Source organism: Leptopilina heterotoma, unplaced genomic scaffold, assembly GCF_015476425.1.
Source record: "Leptopilina heterotoma isolate Lh14 unplaced genomic scaffold, ASM1547642v1 Lhet_209, whole genome shotgun sequence".
Lineage (NCBI taxonomy): Eukaryota > Metazoa > Arthropoda > Insecta > Hymenoptera > Figitidae > Leptopilina > Leptopilina heterotoma.
The window spans coordinates 1871192-1893942 of NW_025110924.1; the positions used below are offsets into that span (position 1 = coordinate 1871192).

The window sequence follows — 22751 nt, forward strand, 5'->3', positions numbered from 1 at the left end:
AGTAGACAAAGGAGAATTGGAGGAAAGTTGTTTTGATTTTCTCTATCTCTTTAAACGAAGTAAATTCCTACAGTGGAGGCTTTAGTCAAGAGCATTCCTTTGGTGAAAGCTTTAAAGCTGTCTCAGGATACCACAGAGTCACAGACTCTGCCCCAAACGCGAAATTCCTGAACCATGAGATTGCACGTTGCAAAACTCTGTACGCACGCATTCTTAAGGTGGTCCGCTCACATATTCTATTTCTTTCTCTTTCTTCAACTTTTTATTATTTTTCCTTTCTTTTTCTCTCTTTTTGATTCTATATTATTATTGGTTTTTATTTATTTTTTTCTTTCTTTTCTTTTTTTTTTGTGCTTTTCTAACCACATTTTGTCTTGTGTATCACATATTGTTTTTGTACATCCAAAGTTCTTATCATTTTTTATTGGAAATTCATATCGGGTTCGCAACTTGTCAAGAAAATATTTATTTAATCTCTCTAAACTCTCTAGATTTACACACTTTTTCTAAAGATATCAAATTGAGACGAAAAACGAATCAAAACGTTGCTTTGGAACACTTTTGTGTTCATGGTGTTTTTGAATTTTGGAAAACATATTTAAATCTTTTCTTACCATTTTTAAAAATTATTTTTTAAACTTTTTTACCTTTTTTACAGTTGATATTTATTTTCATTCAATTTTCTTTGTACAATTTACACGCATTCGTTGAACGTATTTTTCAGACACGTTTCTTAATACTGAAATGAAGCTAAAGTGTTCCTGTTATTATTACTTGTTGACATCATGAGACGTGATAAATTGACACGATTTACGGCCTCAGCGACCTGACTCTGCTACAAGCGTGTAGCGAATAAAATTGCACAGTAGTCCGAAACCAATACGTAAACCGCGAAAAGTCTCTGGACTCGGTCATTTATTCTGTTCGCGAACCGCAAATTGAGCAGTTTGTTTGGGTAGTTTTGAACGTAAGGAGAGAGAAAAAAATTCTAGTCAAGCAAAATGAGTATAATTTATTTCTAGAATAACCAATATATAGTCGTTCGGAAAAATCATTACTAGAATTTTTTTTTCTTCCCTTAGAAAAGGAAAATAAAAAATATTTATAATGAATTAAATAAATAAAAATTTCACCCCGTTCAAATGAATCAACTTTATTTATTTTTTCTTCAAATTAAATTTTTATTACAATAAATTATCAAGAAAAACTAGTTGTAAAGTTTCTTAAATAAAAAATTACGTTTTCCATTTTGATTACATAAAAAAATATTTGTAATTTATGAGAATATTTTTGAATAAAAAAGATTGCGTTCATTTAAAAGAGTTGAAAACTTGTGGAGAATTAAAAATTATTCACTGAATTAATTAAATAAAAATTATTCAATGAATGAAGTAAATAAAAATTATTTAATGAACGAATGAAATGAAAATTATTTAAATTAAAATCTAATTAGTAAATTGTAATTATTTCTTAATTAATGATGTTTGTAAAATTAATGTCATATTTATATTATTTTCTGCTTCATTGTAATTTTTAAAAATAATGAAACAACAAAAATTTTTCGTTCAGTTGAAGTTGAACTTTTAAAAGTTTAAGAAAATACTCAGACATGTGCATCAATTTGATGGTATTAAAAAAGTTAATAAAATTGAATTCCAAGTCTTTCATAATTATGAGTATTTTTATGAATTTTTATATATGAATTACAATATTTAAATGTCAAAAAGGTGTTTGGACGACGATTTTAGAGTAAAATTTTCCATTTATTAAAAATTTAGATAGTTACTCTTCTTTACCATTAGAAACTTTAATGTCCATCCACACATTTTGTTCTACGGGTAGAAATATATAACTTTTATTTAATTTTATCATCATTGAGTTAACGTTTCATGAAATATATTATAAAACATTGATAACTATTCGTAAATAATAAATGATTTTTTGTTTTTAAAATTCTCTTCGGCATAAAAAAAATGTTCTTTCATTGATTATTAAAAAGCTTCGAGTCTACGATTTTCCAATATTCACAAAAGTGTTAAAAAATTTTCAAGTTTTTGAATTTTTGAAATATAGCAAGGTTTTAATGTAATATATTTTTTTGAATGTCTGTACGTATAATGGATAAAACATTGAAACTGTTCTCTTTTTTTGTTTCAGTTTGGATCTATAACTGAAATTCTTGGTGAGTACTATTGTGATTATAAGGTATAACTACAAATATAACGAATTTATTTATCAGGCTGTGAATTTCGAGTAATTTTGAGTAATTTCGGGTAATTTTTCTAATTAAATTTTCAAAATGTACAATTAAGAAGATTTTGAATAATTGAAATTTTGTAAAATTACTAAAATTTAATTGAAAATTATTGATTTTTTTCAAGTATTTTATTAGAATTTTTCGAAAATCAATTTTTGAAGAATTTTAATTGCAAATTAAAAAACAAAATTTTAATTATACAAAAATTGAAAAATTCTTTTAAGAAATTCAATTATTTTCGAAAAATTGTCAAACAAATATTTACTTGAACCAATTAATTTTTATTTCAATCAAACCATTTGTTTTTAAATTAAATTGTACCTATTAAAATTAATAATTTCAGCATTTGAATGTATTTTTAAAATTTTGAACGTTCAAATGAATGAAATTTATTTATTTCTTTTTCGAATTCAAAATTTATTATCACTGTATTGTGTGAATGTAAAAGAAATATATTTTAAAGTTTTAAATTTGTTTGAATATTCAGTTATTGTTTGTTTTCTCGTTAAAAAAGTATGTTTAGACTTGTTTGAGATGGTTGTTTAAATAACATTTGAATAATTGTTGTCACTAATGTGTAATAAATAAAAACAAATTATAAAGAAATATACAACAAAATTTGGAATTTTAATTTAAATAAAAGAAATTGTTTAAATTGAGGTTTTTAATTTTTATTACAGTCGGTAATTTGGGAAATTATTTAATTTAAACAAATACTTCGTTCATTCGAACATTTCGAATTTTTTCAGCATCTATTTAAAGCAAATATTTTTATTTTAAATAAATATTTTAGTTGATACAAATAATAAATAAGTAAAATGTTTGCAAAATTTACAAAGTGAAAAAAAGTAAAAAACTGAGAATATAAATTTAAATAAAAGAAATTCAGAAAGTTATATTAATTTTGAGGACAGGTGATATTAAAATTTGTAGAAAATCTATCCTGTCATACTGAATAATTTAGAATTTCAATATTTATCAGTCAGTAAATTTTTAATAATGTTTAAAAATTTACAATTATAAAATTTTCTTTTCACACATTTATCCTTGAGTTCTAAAATTTTAAAATTTCATGTTCTTCATAAATAATGAATTTCAATGATGAATTTCATATTTCATATGATATACATATGTATATCTATATCATATAAATTAGTTTGATATAATTTTTCCTATCAGAAGTTATTGACATACTTTCAAATGTAAAACGACTTTTTCCATATCTGAATTAGTAAAAAGTTTCTAATAAAATAATGAATCTGAAGTCCGTAACGTTTTTAAAAACGAAAAATCAAGATAGAATTTTTTTTTAAGTTAAAATCATCTTTAATTTTCATTTTGGTGAGTAACTATTCTTAAAAATTTTAATTCCTCGAAAAAGTTAATTATTTAAAAAAATGTTTTTTTAAAATTCTTTGGAAAAATTCAATTATTTACCAAAATATTAGAATTTTTCACAGTAATTTAATTATTTTTAAATATTTTAATGAAATTATTCGAAAGAAATCAATTATTTTGAATACAATTTTAATTAAATTTTTTTTTAAATAATTCAATTATACTTTTAGATTTTAATAAAATTCTTTCCAAAAAGAATTCAATTATTTACATAAATAATTCTTCGAAAGAATTCAATTTTTAAAGATAAATTAAAAATTATTCCCGAAAATTCAATTATTTTCATAAATAACAATATTTATCACAAGAATTCAATTATTTTTAAAAGTAACTTCATGGAAATTCAATTATTTAAAAAATTCTAATAAAACCGTTCGCAAGAATTTAATTATTTTCATAAATAATAAAAATATTTTTAGGAATTAAATTATTTTCAAAATAATTTAATAAAATTCTAAACAGACATTTAATTATTGTCAAAAATTTTAATAGAATTCTTTGTAAAATTTAATTATTTTAAAAAACTTTTCGCTGTTTAATGATTTTTAATATCTACTATTTTCATAAGATTTCCAAAGAGAATTCAATTATTTAAAAAGTTTTTTGTAAAAATCTTCGTAAGAATTCAATTATTTTCATGAATGAAAAAGTTTCTCAGGAATTCTATTATTTAAATTAAAATTTGCATAAAATTAGTTGAAAGAAAGTAATTATTTAAAAATTCGTATAAAATTCTTCGTAAGAATTAAATTATTTTTCTAAATATTTAAATTCTTTCATAAATAATAAAATTCTTTGCAGGAATTCAATTTATTAGCAGTAGAATGAGAAAGAAGTAAATATTTTTGATGAAAATTAGTCATAAGATTATAATTAATATAATTAAAATTATAATTAGAAAAAGTCAGGAAAATAAAATATAGAATAGGATTTTTGTCAGTTTTATGAAGTGTCTAAAACGAGTTTTTTTTGGACGTCAAGTTTAATTTTTCGATAGCTACTTTTTATTATTTGTTTTAGTTTGAAAACTACTTTTTCCTACATTTTTAAAATTAATTATCGAGTGCGAAGTCGGTAATTTTACAATTATAATTCTCTAAATTCGAAAAAATAAATTTGAAGGCACAATAGTTGACACAACTTTTACTAATTTTTAGTCATTTTTTACTGAAATTTTAGTAAAAGAGAGAATTGTATCTACTAAAAAAAAATTGGTAATAATATTAATGTGATATTTTTGTTACTTTTTTAAATTCGAATTTGTGTTTAAAAAATCAATCTCATGTTTCTTTGCGAAATTAAGAAAAAAAATCCTATAAATTGGAGAAAAACTGACCTTGTATAATCGTGTTCAACGCATCAAAATTGTACATAAAAATATTGAGAATACTGAAGCTTTATAATTGAAGACCATATAGAAAACCGTAGGCAGTAATTTAGATAGTCGATTATCACAATTTAAAAGCACTTAATCCTAATTATCTGAGCATAAGCACCCTAAAGAACGCTATTAGTAATGCGTTAAATTGAGAAGGGAGAGAGAGAGAGAGAGAGAGAGAGAGAGAGAGAGAGAGAGAGAGAGAGAGAGAGAGAGAGAGAGAGAGAGAGAGAGAGAGAGAGAGAGAGTGAGAGAGTGGTCGGCTACAGATAGGAGAACAAATTTATAGTCTGTCAAAGGGCGGAAAATTTCAACTCACTCCTTTCTTTTTTCTACGTCTCTGATCTTTCTCGTCACATAAAAGAGGAAATCGAAGCATCTGCCACGAATATAGCTGATCCTTCAACATAATTTACCGTGTTTCTACCGAGCTTGGATAAACGTCACGCTATTCCCGCAGGATCTTTGCGGCAGGCCTCCTGTCAAGGTTGGCTCACGACACCTGAGACGTGCTTGGAATCCATAGTTTGACACTCAACCGCCTAACACAAGAATATCCTCTCAAGATTCTGATATGTTAAAAACATTCATCCAAATTCAGACTTTAGACGAACGTTCTAAAGCTCCTTTACATCTATTTATTGTATGACATTTCTTGCCTTTTATTGTCCTATCAATCGAAAACCATTTGCCAAGAGATGCGAGTAAACATTGTCTCTCTCAATAATGTATATTTTATTGCCATATCATATATGTGATTCCCCACAAAGTGGTAACTTTTTTTATTTAATTTTTTTTTTTGAAAATTTTCTATAGTGGGGCAATCTCCAAAAATATTTACATTCAAAACCAGGGTTTCTACGCAACCTGTAAAACCTGGAAATGTCAGGGAATTTTATAAACCTTGAAAAAACCTCGAAAAATCAGAGAATTTTTATCGAAATCCTGGAAAATTGTTGTTTTCTAAAGTTATTGTGTTTATTCTAGAAATCTAATTTCACTTCAATATTTCAAAATTAATTCAATTTTTAAAGAATTGCGTTTACAATTTTCATAAGTAGATGAACTTTAAAAGATTTCGATTCAAAATTTTTTTAAATTTCAATTTTAAATTAATTTAATTGGAAATAGGTATAAAAAAACTTGGATTTAAAAAAATTTTAAAAACAAAAATTCTTCTGAAATCAGTTAAATTTTTTAATCGGTTTTAATATAAATTAAAAATTATAAATAATGAATTTATAGAAGAATTTTAGTTAAAAACACTAAAACAAATTGAATTTTGAAGCAATTACAAATGATTGCAGAAATTCAATTATTTTCAAAAGTAATAAAAATATCCTTTTAAGAAATTCAGTTATTTTCAAAAATTTTAATAAAATTCGTAGCAAAATTTTAATTATTTTCAAAAACTTTCATGAATTTTAATTATATTTCTTTAAAGAAATTAAACATTTTCAAAAGTTGTTAATAAAATTCTTCGTAAAATTTAAATTTTAAGAAACATTCAATTTATTGAATAAATTATTTAATTTTTTATTTAAATAATTTATTGAATTGTCGCAGAATTTTCTATTAAAAATTAATTTAAAAATGAATCTCAGTTCAAAATTTAGATAATAATTGAAAGCATTAGAGCGTAAATTTTTAGAAATAATTGAATTTTGAAAAGGTTTGAAGTTCAAGACAAATCTTTGAAAATCTGAATTTTTCATACTTTTAACGTTTTAACTAAAAATTTTGTAGTATTATTTTTTTTTTTGAAAAAGTTTAATTGAATTTTTTTGAAATTATTCGAAGTTTTTATTTTCGATTCTATATTTAATTAAAGAATGCCAGAATAATCGAAATTTCATAAAATTAAATTTTAAACAATTGAATTTGAAAATTCTCAAAGAACTTTTTCAAAAATTATTAAAAATAATTGATTTAAGAAGAATTTGAGTAAAAAATTCAAGAAAATAATAACCCACATATGAGAAAAGAAACATTTATTTATGATCTTACAATTCAAAGAATTTTTATATAGATTATTTAGATAGTTAAAACATTTGCTTTGTACTGACACAAAATAAGAACTTTTACCTACAATTTGGAGAAATTTAAAAATTTGAAAAATTTTCTCTATGAATTTTTCAGCATAAAAATATATTTTATATTCCCACATTTGTCAAGAATAATATTTTCTAAAAATGCATTTTTCGAATTCTCGAGATCAAAAAATAAGGATGCAAAAAATACTTGTTGAAGTATAGCATATTTCGTTCATAGTTTAAGAAATAATAGCATTAGTGGCTTTTTGAGCAAAATAAAATTAGTAACTTATTTCTAAAAATAGTAACTAAATAATTGTATGTGTTGAAAAAAGTTTCAAAAAGTATGAATAGTCACTTGAGTCCGAGGTCTTCTATGTTACTTGCTTTAAGTACTAAAATTATTGGTTTAAATACAATTTATTTAATGTAAATAAAAATTGTTGGATTTAAATAAAAATTCTTTGTTTTAAACAAAAGTTCTTTGATTTAAACAAAAGTTCTTTGATCAAAATATAAATTCTTTGATTCAAGTAAATATTATTTAATTCGAATAAACATTTATTAGATAATAGACGAGTAATCAGCTATTTGAATCAAATAATTATTTTTCTTTGTTTATAAAAGTCTATAAAAACCGAACAGCACACATACTACAATATAGGAGTGTCATACACCATGGGACCTTGACGTCAACGCCATTCGAAGTATCTTACAACTGGGACTATGGTTGAACCGTGAATTATTCCCAAGGAGCAACTCCCTCACTGATCAGAATTCCGTTTCCTGATAACAATGCAACAATATAGCAATAGATATCGATTATTCATTAAATAATCTAAATAACACCACATATATCTCTAAAACACGTGATTTTCATTCTTGATTCTCCTTTTTTGCCCAAATCAAGGTGGACCAATGTTTTTTTTATCTCTCTCTCTCTTAAAGTTTTAAAGCATGGCTCAATGAACTCCTAGAGGATGAAGTGCAAAGCACGATGCTGAATGCACATATATATTCGATGGAGTGAGAAAATAAGTAGGGAGGGAACGAAGGGCGAGCACTCGATTTACGTTGGTACAAAGTTAATTGAATAGGGAGGCCCACCCTCTCCTTTTCTCCTTTGGATCTTCTTCCTCTCCTTTTTTTCTCTTCCTTCCTTTTTTACTGAGCTAGTAAAAAAACCGACCTCTTTTATTTTTCAGCCATGACTCCTATTCCCTCTCTTATCACCCAGATTCTCTTATTTCTTTCATGATAATATACCATATCTCAAAATTTCTTGTTTTATTACTGGGCAAAAAGGAAAAAATAATAATAATAATAATAATAATCATAATAATAACAAATAATGATAATAATAAAGATAGTACACTATAGGTATAAGAGATTCACTGAGAAAATAAAAATAATTTAAAAATTTTCTTTCCTTTGGAAAGGAATATTAATTTGAGCTATTTTGCGAGCGGAGAAAAATAATTGTATAAAATTTACGTTTAGTTTAGATTAGTACAAATTGCTAATTTTTTTGTGGAATTGAACTATTGAAATTTATAGTAGTTTAAAATTTTTCTACTCGAGTTTTAGTAGAAATATAGGTACTGAAAATTAGTACTAGGCTCCTTAGCGCACTGAGCTAAGGACGCTTAAATTTACTTGAACCAATTAAATTAACTTGAACGAAATCAAATTTGTGTAAACCAAATTAAATTTACATGAACAAAATTAGGTACTGGAACCAAACAAATTGATTTGAACCAAATTAAATTTACTTGAACCAAATTAAATTCATTTGAACCGAATTAAATTTATTTGAACCAAATTAATTTTATTTGAACCGAATAAAATTAATTTAAAACAAATATAAAACGTTCAGTAGACTTTGAGATAGATAAAAGGATATCTTTTTCCTGTGTGAACATTGTACACTACTGTGACAGTTGGAAAATAAATTTACGGATATATTAGTGTTTTATTATAAAACATCATATTACAAACTTTCATCACTTTCCTTTGCGCAAGTGTTCAATTTATTGTTCGAACTTGAACTCCTTATGAAACCGCAACTCAACCTCAAGAGCGTGAATATCTCTACTATCATCTTGTCAAAAGCATTTCACTTTTAGCCAAGTAATTACTTCCATCACAATTATATTACAAATTGAAATTTTCAGAAGTAATGTTGCATTATCAGTTTCGCTAAATTTAATAGAAGCTTATGTGTGTGTGTGTATTATATAATATCAAAGGTATTTTTTTCGAATAGGAACCAAAAGTTTAATTCAAAAGTCAAATTCAAATATGGAAAATACTTTTTATAGCACTGAAATTTTCAATGTTATAATAATGAAATCAAAAATTAGTTCCTTCTATTTCTAGCAATAATTAAAGTTTACAGACTTGAAATTAAATTTTTTAAAAGTAATTTTGCTAATAATTTTATTTCAAAATTCAAAAAACAAATAATTGAATCAAAAATCATCTTTAATTTTCTTCCTCATAGAGGAAGTATTTTGAATAATTTCAGATAGAAAATTTTAAAAAACATTTTTATACACAATTTTTTAAATTATTAGTTAAAATTTTATAAAATTGTCTCGTAAACAAGTGGATTTTAGAAATATTTCAGTTTCAGGTAAACTTTTTTAAATAATTGAATTGTTAAGGAACTTTCTTAAAAAAATTTATTGGTAATTGAATAAGAGAAGAAAATAGTTAGTTAAAATTTCTAGAAAATAATTGAATTCAAATCTTGAAAACAATTTTGGTTAATTTTTTTCGGTTCTTCCTTATATATCACCGGGAAAAATAATAATTCATGACCGGGGATTTTTTAATTAAGCATTGATTTAACATTATTTTTTAAAAATGAGTAAAATTGCTTTTACTCTATGAACAAAGTGAGTGGATTTAAAAATTAAAAATTAAAAATTGAAAATCGTTAATCTATTCCGTCTTGTGCGGAAATTGAAATAAAAAATGAAAGTGCATTAGAGGGTATTTTAAACTTTTGTTTGACGGAAAAAATGGAGAGTACAATGATATTCATTAGAGGCATTATTGACTAGTATAACGTGTTTTTCTTTTTCGTCGAGAGTGGAGAAAAGAAAAAAAGAAAAAAAGAAAAAGGAATCGTCTTTGAAAAGCACTTTACGTTGTTCTTTGTAAAGCAGTTCTCTTCAAAGAAAACCACAGTACGTTAAACGCTCCTTGAACGGACAGAGCAAATTCATCATTATCCTAGAACAAAGGAAACAAGTCCGAACTAAAGCAGAGAGAGGAAAAGCTCAAATTCTCTATATCAAGTAGCCATTATAGTCTATGCATATTCTATAACGTTCTGAATTAAGGCTATAGTCAGTTGCGCACAGATGCATATAATTGCCATCCACCTTCCTGCTTTCTCGACAAATTGACACTACTTCGAAGTTAAAATCAATATTCATAATTGCCATTTAATTATCTTAATGTCAAAGGCGCTATTAATAAATATATTTTCCAAGAAAATCTTATTTTTATCCTCCAGGCTGATCTCTTATCTACTAAAACCAACTATTTACATCTTTTTTTTACGATTACCTACTATTTGGATTCTTTTCTTTTTATTTTTTTATGATTTGTGAAACTAAAAGCTACTTTTTTCTTTCTTTTTTTCAGAATTTGCACGACTTTAAATTCCAGGCTTCGTACTCATCTACTAAAACCTACTATTTACTATTTTTTTACGTTATGTTACTATTTGGGCACTTTTTTTAGATTTCAACCACTAAAAGCTAATATTTCTGATTTTTTTGAGAATTTCCACTGCTTTAAATTCGCTAATACTAGAAATCAAAAAACTATTCTTAAAATAGTATGGTGCTATAGATTTTTTTCTGACTTATTATGTAATCAATTTTATTGTAGTTACCCATGTATGGTCCTAATGGACTGCGGGAATTTTTGAAAATAAATAAATAAATAAATAAAAAAAAATTATAATCAAATTCTTTAAAACATTTCAATTATTTTCTAAAAATATTCGGAATTCAATTATTTTCAATATTTAGTTTTCATAAAATTTCACAAAAGTATTTAATTATTGAAAACCGAAAATTGATAAAATTTATATAAAATACAATTATTTTCATAAATAATAAAATTTTCACAGAAATAAAATTAATTTAGAATAGCATTTTCAAAAAATTGAAAAATATCAATTATTTAACCATTTTTATACAATTCTTCACAATAATTCAATTACTTTCACTAATATTAACATTTTTCATGGAAATTCAATTTTTTAAAAAAATTTTTGATAAAATTCTAAGCAAAAATTCAATTATTTCCATAAATAATAAAATTCTTCGCAATAAATCAATTATTTCCATAAATAATAAAATTTATCGCAGGATTTCAATTATTTTTAATACAATTTTACAGAAATTGCTCAAAAAATGTAATTATTCTTAAAAATTTAATTCCAATTCCTCGAAAAAATCAATTATTTCAAAAGAAATGTAATAAAGTTCTTCGCAAGAATTCAAATTATTTTTATAAATAAAATTCTTCTCAGTAATTTAAATTTTTTTGAAAGTTTTAAAAATGAAATTCGTTACAAGAATTTCAATTATTTTCATAAATAATAAAATACTTTAGATAAATTCAATTATTTTTAATATAATTTCCATAAAATTCTTCGCAGAAATATAATTTTTTTGATAAATAATAAAATTTTCATAAGAATTCATTGATTTAAAAATGAAAATACAATTTTAATCAAATTTCTTAAAAGAATTCAACTATTTTCGAAAATTTTAATAAAATTCTTTAAAAGAATTCAATTATTTTCAATAAAATTTTATTTAATTCGTCGAAAAAACTTTTAAAAAATCAATTATTCTAATGAATAATAATATATTTTGCTGGAATTTAATTATTTTTACTAATAATGAAACTCATCGCATAATTTCAATTATTTTTAATACAATTTTAAATGAACTTTTCGAAAAATGCAATTATTTTTAATAAATTTTATTAAAATTTTTCGAAAGTGTTCAATTATTTTAAGAAATGTTGATAAAATTCTTTATAAGAACCCAATATTAAAAAATTTTCAATTATTCAATAAATTATTTATTTTTATTTTTAAATAATTGAATTTTCTTGTGAAAATTTCTAATAATAAGTGATTGAAAAATGAATTTCATTAGAAATTTTAGGTAATAATTGAATATTAGAGACGTTCTTACTATATGAATTTTTAGAAATAATTAAATTTTAAAAAGATTTTTAATTTAAAATCTTTAAAAATTTTAATTATTGTTGCAAGAATTTAATTATTTTATATTTCTTTAAAGAAATTCAGTTATTTTTATAAACTTGAATAAAATTCGTTTGAAGAATTAAATTACTTTCAAAAGTAATAAAATTCTTTGCAGAAATTCAATTATGTTCAAAAATTTAAAAAAAATTCTCGTTAAAATTTCAATTATTTTAGAAAATTTTTTATAAAATTCTTGGGAAAATTTTAATTATTTTCATGAATAATAAAACTCATCGCAGGATTCTAATTATTTTTTATACAATATTTTAATCGAATTCGTCGAAAAATATAATTATTCTTAAAAATTTTATTAAAATTTGTCAAAGAAAAGAATTCAATTATTCAAAAATTTGTTGATAAAATTCTTTAAGAGAATTCAATTTTAACAAACACTTAATTTTTCAATAAATTATTTATTTTTTAATTGAAATAATTGAATTCTTCTAGAATGTTCTAATAAAAATTGACTTAAAAATGAATTAACTTATAATCGATTTATTATTTATGAAAATAATTGAATTCTTGCAACGAATTTTATTGCATTTTTTTTAAATAGTTGGATTTTTTAAAGAAATTTTTGTAAATAATTAACTTTTTTTTTGAAAAATTTACTAATGCAAATTTAGAGAACCTCTAAAAGGTTCAAAGTAGGAAAATAAAATTCACAAAAATTGTTGTTTTTTTTTTTACCACAAAGTGGTAATTTTGTTAAAAGGCAATTGAACTAAATAATTGAATTTTGCAGAGCAGAAAAGTGTTTGTGCTACTTTTAGTTTTCTTCCAATTTCTACTTTATTGTCTTCACAATGTCGAGCCGTCCCGTTGAAAGCAAAGGATGTGCCTCCAGGGCAAGGTTTCAAAGTTGCACTCCTCCTTCTCCTTATTCCTCTCTTCTTATTCTTCTTCTTCTTCTCTTCTTTTTCTTCATGGTTTATCTTTTCCCATGCGTCTCTGACTGTGGATTCATCTCACTCTTCCAAGGAAATTGCATTTACACAGTGAAAAAATTTTCGTACAGTTACTGTCTTCATTACAGTAACGCAGGGCTATCAGAGACTGAAAGCGCAACGGCAGTTACTTTTTCAAAAATAGCAGTTACTGCTGCTGCTGCTTCTACTTCTTCTTCTTCTTCTTCTGAAAAAGTTTAACTTTTACGATAAAACACAGTGGTTTAGCAGAGGAAAAAAAAGGAAAGGAATAAAAAAAAGAGTAACCTTTCTTTTTCACAAGGTGACCAATTAAAGGGAGCGTTTGTTAAATCACGGCGTATTTAACGCAATTGTTCTCTCTAACAGGGACGAATCCCTCTTTTAGAAGCCGGGTCGAAATATTAATTCTTCTTTATTCTTTTCAACTGCCATGTGATTGGAGTGATTTCAAAGAAACCAAAAAATGCGAATTTCGTTTAAATGCACTGGAAAAAAAATTTATTTATTCTCGCTGTCGAAATTGGACCAGACATGAGCAATAAAAAAATAAAGAAAAGATACAATTAAGTATAATAATAATTAATTTATAATAAAATTGTATAAAATAGGTACAATCATAATATTTTACTATTATGACAAAACATCAAAACAAACTTTTAAAATATTTTACTAAATATACACCCAGAAAAAAGATATATTTGACTCAGAGCCAACTATATAGAATTTTTATTTGTTTGAAATAAATTTTATTAGGTTCAAGAACAAAAATATTATTTATCTTGAATAAAATTTTGTATTTAAAGCAAATAACCTAATTTTTTCTGAGACTGATGTACTTTTAACTCAAATTATATTTGGCTTAAATGAAATTTTTCTCTGGTTGTAAATTACAATATTTACAATACAGACAGATAATTAGCCGTGCTTGTCAATATAAATATAAATGTCAAATGCAGTTTGAGAAGTTTAATTTAATATAACTTAATTTAATTTGCAAATGTAAGATGGTTTAATCAAGAAATTGAATTTCCTATATATGAAGGAAATTTTTCGCTAACGTCTTTATTAATTAAACATAATTTCAAATATAATTTAATTTATATTGGAATGAAGTAGTTAAATTAATTTCTTTTTTAGTTATGCTAACAATACTTGTGTATAGTTGATTTTACTATTTTTTATTGTAGTTAAAAAATATTACTTCAGTTGACTAAAAAAAGTAGTTAAATTACAAAAACAACTTCAAAATCTGTTATTCATACATTACTTTTTGGTGGTCAATACAACTTTTTTGAGAGAGTAGTGAGAGAAAATTATAGAAAGTAGTCGAAAAATAGTGAAATCCACCTGAAATTTTTGTTGAGTGTATGAACTATAAACTATTATAAGTTGGTCGTAAGATTAACAATATAGTTTGTTTTCAAATGAATGATTATAATTATATTCTCCTCAAGTTTAACCGCCACATCTACTGCCTTCATCTTAATCGTCTAGATTGAGGAATAAACCTCATTCTAATTAGTCAGAGTTCTCTTGGTACAGAAGCACAAAATAATGTCAGAAAATGGGTATTCGAATACCTGGCTCAAGGTGCTGTTAATTTCCTTTATACCGCACACTACTTCGAGGAGAACAGAACTTTTATATCTCTATAAAGTCATTCCAACACCCCTCTCTTTCACTGTCAAAAAAAAAGGTTCTAAATTTTTATTTCTATGACAATAATTTCTTTTTAAATAACTTAATTAAATATTAAATAACTTAATTCTTGAAGAACTATCATAAAATTATTACTTAGAAATTATTGAATGAATAATTTTACAGAAATATTTCAAAATTAATCGAATTTTAATAAATAGTTTCGTTTACAGTTTTCATAAATAAATGAACTTCAAAAGGTTTCATTTTAAAATTTTATAAAATTTCAATTTTGAATGAATTTAATTAAAAATTTTAAAGAACTTGAATTTTTTGAAAAATTTTAATAATTCAAATTCTTCTGAAGTAAGTTGAACTTTTTAATATGTATATTTAATTAATTATTAAAAATAAAGAAATTAACGAGGAATTTTACTTAAAAATACAAAAAAAAACATTCGAATTTTAGAGAAGTTTCAAAACTAATAAAATTCTTCGTAGAAATTCAATTAACTTTTAAATTTTTAAATAATTCTCGTCAAAATTTCAATTATTTATAAATAATAAAACTTCTTGGAAATTCAATTATTTTCAAAAATATTTATAAAATTCTTGGCAAAATTTCAATTATTTTCAAAAATATTCCTCATTTCAATTATTTTTAATATCTATTTTAATAAAATTTTACAAAAGAATTCAACTATATTCAGAAAATTTAAGAAAATAGTTCTGAGAAATTCAATTATTATGGAAATTAAAAAAAAATCTTTTAAAAAATTCCATTTAAAAAAATATTGATAACATTCTTTAAAAGATTTAGTTGATAAAATTGCAATTTTAATATAATTTTCCGAAACAATTCAATTATTTTCAATACAATTCTTCTTAAGAATTCAATTTTTTTCACAAATAACAATTTTTTATGGGAATTGAATTATTTAAAAAATATTTGAATAAAATTCTTCGCAAAAAAAACAATTATTTTCTATAAATACTAGGAATCCTAGGAATTCAATTATTGTCAAAAATGTTAGTAAAAATCTTCGAAAGAATTCAATCATTTTCAAAAATAAAATTTTTCACCGGAATTCAATTATTAAAAAAATTAATAAAATTCTTCGTCAGATTTCAATTATTTTCAATTTTTTAATCAAATTTCTCGAAAAAATTTAATTATTTTCAAAAAGTTTTAAAAAATTCTGAGAAATTCAATTATTTCAAAAATTTTGAATAAAATTCTTCACAAGAAATTAATTATTTTCATAAATAATAATATTTTTCTCTGTAATTCAATTATATTCACAAATATAATTCTTCACAGGAATTCAATTCTTTAAAAAAATTTTTAATAAAATTAGTTGCAAGAATTCAATTATTTTCATAAATAACAAAACTTATCGCAGAATTTAAATTATTTTTTAAAAAGTTTTAAATGTAATGATAGAAAATTGCACTTATCCTTTAATTTTTTTTTAAATTCGTCAAAAGAATTCAATTATTATTAAAAATTTCAAACTTTTCTTTTTTACATTTTTTTAACAAATTTTTTAAGTTTCTTTTTAAGGTCACGCAGTCTGAATCAAACCATGGTTTAGATTGTCCAGTTTTATTATTTATTTTAGAATTCATACCGATTAATTTTGCTGTTGTTTTTATAAACATAATTAAATTATTTGCGAGTATTTCTACATCAAGGAGGTTTTGCCGGCTCGGTGCATGGAAGCAGACACATTTCCTCTCTATACTTTTTCGACAGATCATCTTTCCATTTCATTTTGTTTTTTATTTCCATTAATTCTTCTTTTTTATGTAATGTAACTGAAATGGGGAAATGATCTGAATTTGTTATAAACTGTACAACTTCAAAATTTTTTATTTCAGAAACTGCTGATAAATTTATCCAAGCTAAATCATTTGTTGACTTTTTATTGTTAACAATATATGTATACTGACCACAAAGGTCTCCTACCGATCTACCATTTAGAACAATACAACCGTTTTCTTCCATGCATCGAACCAACTCTCCCCCTCTTTTGTTTACAATTTTATCTACATTGTTTCTAAGACAAGAAATATTAACATTTTCAGGTAGTATATTTTCCTGTAATTGATTTAAGTTCCCAATTCTACAATTAAAATCTCCTCCTATTATTATTGGAAGACTTGAATATTTATTCTTTATAAAATCGATCAATTCATTAAATTCAGAACAAAACAGATCTATACTCGCATCAGGTTTTAAATAGACAACGCCTAAGATAAAGTTTCTATTATTTGACATTATTTTAACAAAAATTATTTGTGGTGTTATTTTAATTATAGTATACCTGTATTTAATTGAATTTAACGCAATTACTAAACCTCCGCTTGCTCTTCCTCGATCCGCTGTTCTCACTGCAGGTATGGGGTTGGAAATACTATTGAATTAGACACCTGGTATAACTTTTTTAATGATTTTTTCAAAGTAAATGAATCGATGATTGAAAGAAGAATTTTACCTCAGATGTCTATAAATATTTCCAACTTTGAGTTGGAAAAACCTATTTCAATGGAAGAAACTATATCTGCTCTGAAAAAGTGTAAAAATAATAAAACTCCAGGAGAAGATGAAATACCATTTGAATTCTTAAAAAACTTGCCCGAGGGTTGGATTAATTATGTGAATCTCCTTTTTAATAAAATTCTTCATGAGGAAAAAATTCCAAAAAGCTGGTCTAAAATTAACTTAAAAATGATTTATAAGAAAGGTGATGCGACTGAACCAAATAATTATCGACCTATAGCTTTAGTGAATTGTATAACTAAAATTTTTACATATATTCTTACAAATAGAATTGTTAATTGGGCAGAAGAAAATGATTTATTCCCTGAATTTCAATCAGGTTTCCGTAAAAATAGAGGTTGCATAGACAATATATTTATTTTAAACGCTCTAGTTCAGAACCGACTTTGTATGGAGGGAGGAAAGTTATATGTTCTGTTTGTTGATTTTAGCAACGCGTTCCCTTCAGTATCGCATTCTTTATTATGGGAAAAACTTTATAAACTGGGACTGGGATACAAAATAACAAAAATTTTAAAGGAATTTTATTTGAATGCTACCGTATCGGTTGATATTAACGGCAATAAATGTATTCCGGTTAATGTTACAAAAGGGGTACTTCAAGGTGAGGTCAGTAGTCCTACTTTGTTCTCGCTCTTCTTGGCAGATTTGGAACAATTTTTAAGGGAAAAAGGTATAAGAGGGGTTTCTATTGGGCCGAGTAGTGAAATAATATTACTCGCATATGCAGATGATCTCGTTTTAGTAGCGGAGTCACAAGCGAAACTTAAAGAATTACTAAAAGCATTTTATGAATATTGTATCTTGAATAAGTTAGAAGTTAACGAAAAAAAAACAAAAATTATTGTTTATAAGAAAGGAGGTCACGCACATGAAAAAAAATTAAATTTTTTTTACGGAAATGTAAAGATCGATATTATTAAAAATTATACGTATTTAGGAATTCCTCAAACGCAGTCTGGAACACATGAAGAAGCACTAAAAAATGCATTTACTTCTGCGACATTAGCTTCTAATTCAACCCTTGAACTTGTAAACAAAATGAATCTAAGTATATGGCAACCAATTCCTAAACTATTTAACAGCCTTGTTACAAGTACTCTCTTCTATGCAATTCAGGTTTGGGGCCTGCGATTTCTAGAAGAAATTGAAAAAATTCAAACAAGATTTTATAAAAGACTTCTTTTAGTTCCAAAAAATACTCCAAATTATGCAATAAGACTGGAAGTCGGTGCAGTTAAGCTAGCTAGTAGAGTATTCAAATTGTCACCTAATTTAATTGAAAAGATTTTAGACATGAAAAATGATAGACTTCCAAAAATATGTATATTGAGACTTATATTTTTATCAAAATCTGAAAACGCTAAATTTAAATACAATTGGTGTAAACAAATTGAGAGAATGTTTGAATTCATAGGTGAAAAAATTGTGTGGAGTGTGCAATATATAAGAGAGAATAAAGAGAGATTAGTAAAAACATACGAAATTTTTCTTCGCGCCGAAGATGTTAACTCACTAACAGTTTCGCGATCTCTGCAACTACTCCCACATCTTACTTTAACTGAAGGAACACAAAAATATTTAAAACTAAATATTCCATTAACATTTATTAAAATCATAGCTCAAATTAGATTAATAAATAATCATAATATAAGGATCATATATAAAGATAGAGTTTTAAAAATTAATAGTGGATATTGCTGTGGAGATTGCGAACTGAAGGGGAAAGAATTATATCATGTTTTGATTGAATGTGAAATAGGACGAAATCTTAGGAAGCAATATTTATGTGAAAGCGAAGATCACTTGATTTTAAAAGATACTCTCTACAACGTATTGGATTATCCTCAAGCAGAAACTATAAAATCATTAACCTATTTTGTAATAAAAATATTAGAAAAAATCGGATAAATAGAATGAGTGTTTAATAAGGATGTATTATCGATTAATCTTCAATGTAACTCTTTGTATGAATCTGTGATTCAAAACAAATAAACTTATATATATTATTAAAAATTTTGATAAAATTCTTCATAAAATTTCAATTTTAAAAAATATTTGATTTTTTAATAAATCGTCTATTTTTGTATTAAAATAATTGAATTCTCAAAGAATTTTTGTAATAAAAATTGATTAAAAAAATAAATTTCACTTCAAATTTTCGATTATAATTGAATATTAAAAGCATTATGGCTTGTATTTTTGGAAATAATTGAATTTTAAAATTAATTTTTTTGAAAAAGTTTAATTGTGGATTTTTTTTTGAAATTATTTGAAGTTTTTGTTTTCTAATATTTCAAAAATTATTAAAAATAATTGATTTAAAGAAGAATTTTTGTTAAAAATTCTGGAAAATAATAATTGAATTTTGAAGAAGTTTCAATTAAAATCTTTGGAGATCAAAATTTTTCGTACTTTTAACTAATTAATTGATACAAAAGAAGAATTTTAGTTGAAAATTCTAGAAAATAATAAATAATTCAATAAATAATTAAATTTAAATGATGAAAACAACTTTGAAAAAGTTAGAGTAACAATATTCTTTTATAAAATAATAATTTTATCACTGTGTTATTTTTAATTAATATAAAACGAAGACTCGGAGTGATCGATTTCTTCATGTTTTATAACAATTTTTTATAAGTTATTTAATTTCAAAAAGGTTTGAATTTAAATCTTTTGAAGAATTTTAATTCCTATGAAAAAATAATAATGATGAAATATTTATTTAAAAATAGAAGTTAACAATGTTTCCGAATTTGTAAATTGTTTTCCGACGAAAGCAAATGTAAAATTCTATCGAGCACAATTAAAGGATAGCAGTAAAAAAAATCTTATCGAGAAAGAATGAGAAACTAAACCCTAATTTATGCAGCGTTAAATTAGTAAAGTGTATTTTTCTTGAAACAAGATTTAAATCACATGTCCTTCCACTTTACAAATATTAATTATGTAGATATATACAGCATTATGTTCCACTGTGCATAGTGTTTAATGAATGCTCTGATTTTCTTCTAACGGCATTACTATATAGTATATATACATGTGCGTGCACCGAATCATCAAAATTACTCTTCAATGTATCTTGAGAAAAAAACAACCTGTTAAACATCAAGTAGTAATTAAATTTTAATATTTTAATATTTCTACCATTTTTAGGGAAAACATTTTCCATTTGCGTTATAAATATAATACTTTTTTCACTGTATATACAACGTTCAAATGTTTTCTCCGAGTTTTCTTTTTCTCTCTCCTTTTTTTTAAATAACATTTCTTAGTTTTTCCCCGTGAAAAGTGGAAGGAAACTGTAAAGTTTTTCAACTTCTATAACAACTTTACTAGCACCATGGCCACATTTTATTTCTTTAGACTTATATTGCAAGATTTAGAAACTCGTATTTTTTCAACTTTTTTCCAATTTAAGAACGTTTTATTGATTCATGTGTTTTAATATACAATTTTGCATATCTCATCATGTGAATATCATTTGGACATTAATTTTATACTATACCCGATTATATTATATTTAATTATATCATTGAAAGTATAATTAAATTAGTAATTAAATTATATGTTCATACAATATTGTATATTATTTGGCGGCTTTTATATTTGTTTTCATTTTTATTAAATTTAAAAAATATTTAAACGATTTTTTTAAACTCAATATGTATTTTCTAGTAAAATGTTTCATATCCGTTAAAAATCTCCGTGAAAATTGACGTTGTGACACTATAAGGTAAATAATTTTCAATTAAACATAAATTCATAATTATTAATGGACATGAGTGTGCTATTTAACCTAACGAATTAAATTGATGTCATTAAAGTAATTTTTTTTCATAACGCGGTGCAAAAAAGGGCACTTTTTTGCACCTTGTTATGAAAAATATCGTTCGTAACTAGTGCGAGCAGTTGCCAATTTTTGAACGAGCGAAGCTTCGCCTACAGTTTGTAAAAAAAGTGCTCATTCAAAAATTGACAACTACTCGCACTCGTTACGAAATATACTAATTTTACACTGAGAAAACTGGAGTATTGGACTAAACATCTGGAGGGACAAATCGTTGATATTTGAGAGTTAGCTATTGGATAACAATCTAAATGTTCAAATACACCATTGACAGATATTCGTGCCATTTCTCTAACAGAGGGACAAATTAACCATCTTGAGAAATCCCTTCCTTATCAGGCGCGAAATGAATAAATATGGCAACCTAACCCCTAAATTAAATACATAAAATGTCAGAAAAATAATTTCGCGCGCATCAGATCGTACACATTTTCTGCGCAACTTTTAATCCTCAGATATAATGGGAGAGAATATACAAGTAGATTTCCATTATCAATTCAAAATTTATTTTAGAAGGATTATTTAACTCTCTTCATAAGCAAAGGAAACATACACTTTTTGAACCTCTGAATTTGACTCTCCAGTTTTCTCAGTGTATGCACAACTGCTGTTTATAGAATTTTATGAAATCCTTTCAGACATTTATTTTTAAGTCCATTAATTATTCTTATTCAATATGCGTGGTTATTTTAAGGGAAATAATTTAATTTTCCACAATTATTATTCTATTCATTATTGTTCTATTTTAGGTTCTATTTTATATTCTATAAATACATTTTAGGATTTAAAATTTTTATTAGCCACAAAGTAGTGTTGGCATATTTTTGACTGTTCTAAAGGTTAAAGAGAAAAGAGCAAACAAATCTTTACTTGGTATATGTTTATATTTATAGAACTTTTACATGTAATCAAATCAGTAATTGATAAATGTCCAAAGTCAAAGATAAAATCAATAATCGTAGTCTCTAATTTGAAACGTGCATTTTATCTTGACCTTTATGCTTTACTTTCTAGTTAACTGCAAATAGTGCAATTATAAATAGACATTGAACTTAAAGCAATAACTTATGTTAAATATATACCGAACTTATTATATTTAAGTAAATAGACTGAAAATAAATTTTTCGATTCCAAATTACGGATTACTTGTCTATTGTCAAATATATATTTACTTGAATCGAATAATTTTTATTTAGTTCGAAAAATTTTTATTTATATCAAGCAATTTTTATACTTAGTTTCAAAAAGTTTTGTTTAAGCCCAGGAATTTTTATTTAAAACAAACAATTTTTATACTTAATTCCAAAAAGTTTTGTTTAAATCCTGGAATTTTTATTGAACTCAAATAAATTTTATTAACATAATTACAGTATTAGAAATAATTAATTTCTTCTCCG

At 24.2% G+C, this 22751-nt stretch overlaps 1 protein-coding gene across 4 annotated transcripts in view; it reads left to right on the forward strand.

Moving 5' to 3' along the window:
- The window catches only part of LOC122501314 (putative polypeptide N-acetylgalactosaminyltransferase 9), a 266782-nt gene that overhangs the window by 33530 nt on the left and 210501 nt on the right, over positions 1 to 22751 (forward strand). For all 4 annotated transcript variants that reach the window (XM_043610674.1, XM_043610669.1, XM_043610671.1 and 1 more), the window contains exon 2: positions 2158 to 2182. The gene's annotated coding sequence lies outside the window, so the exon portion shown is untranslated. The remainder of the gene's footprint in view (positions 1 to 2157; positions 2183 to 22751) is intronic.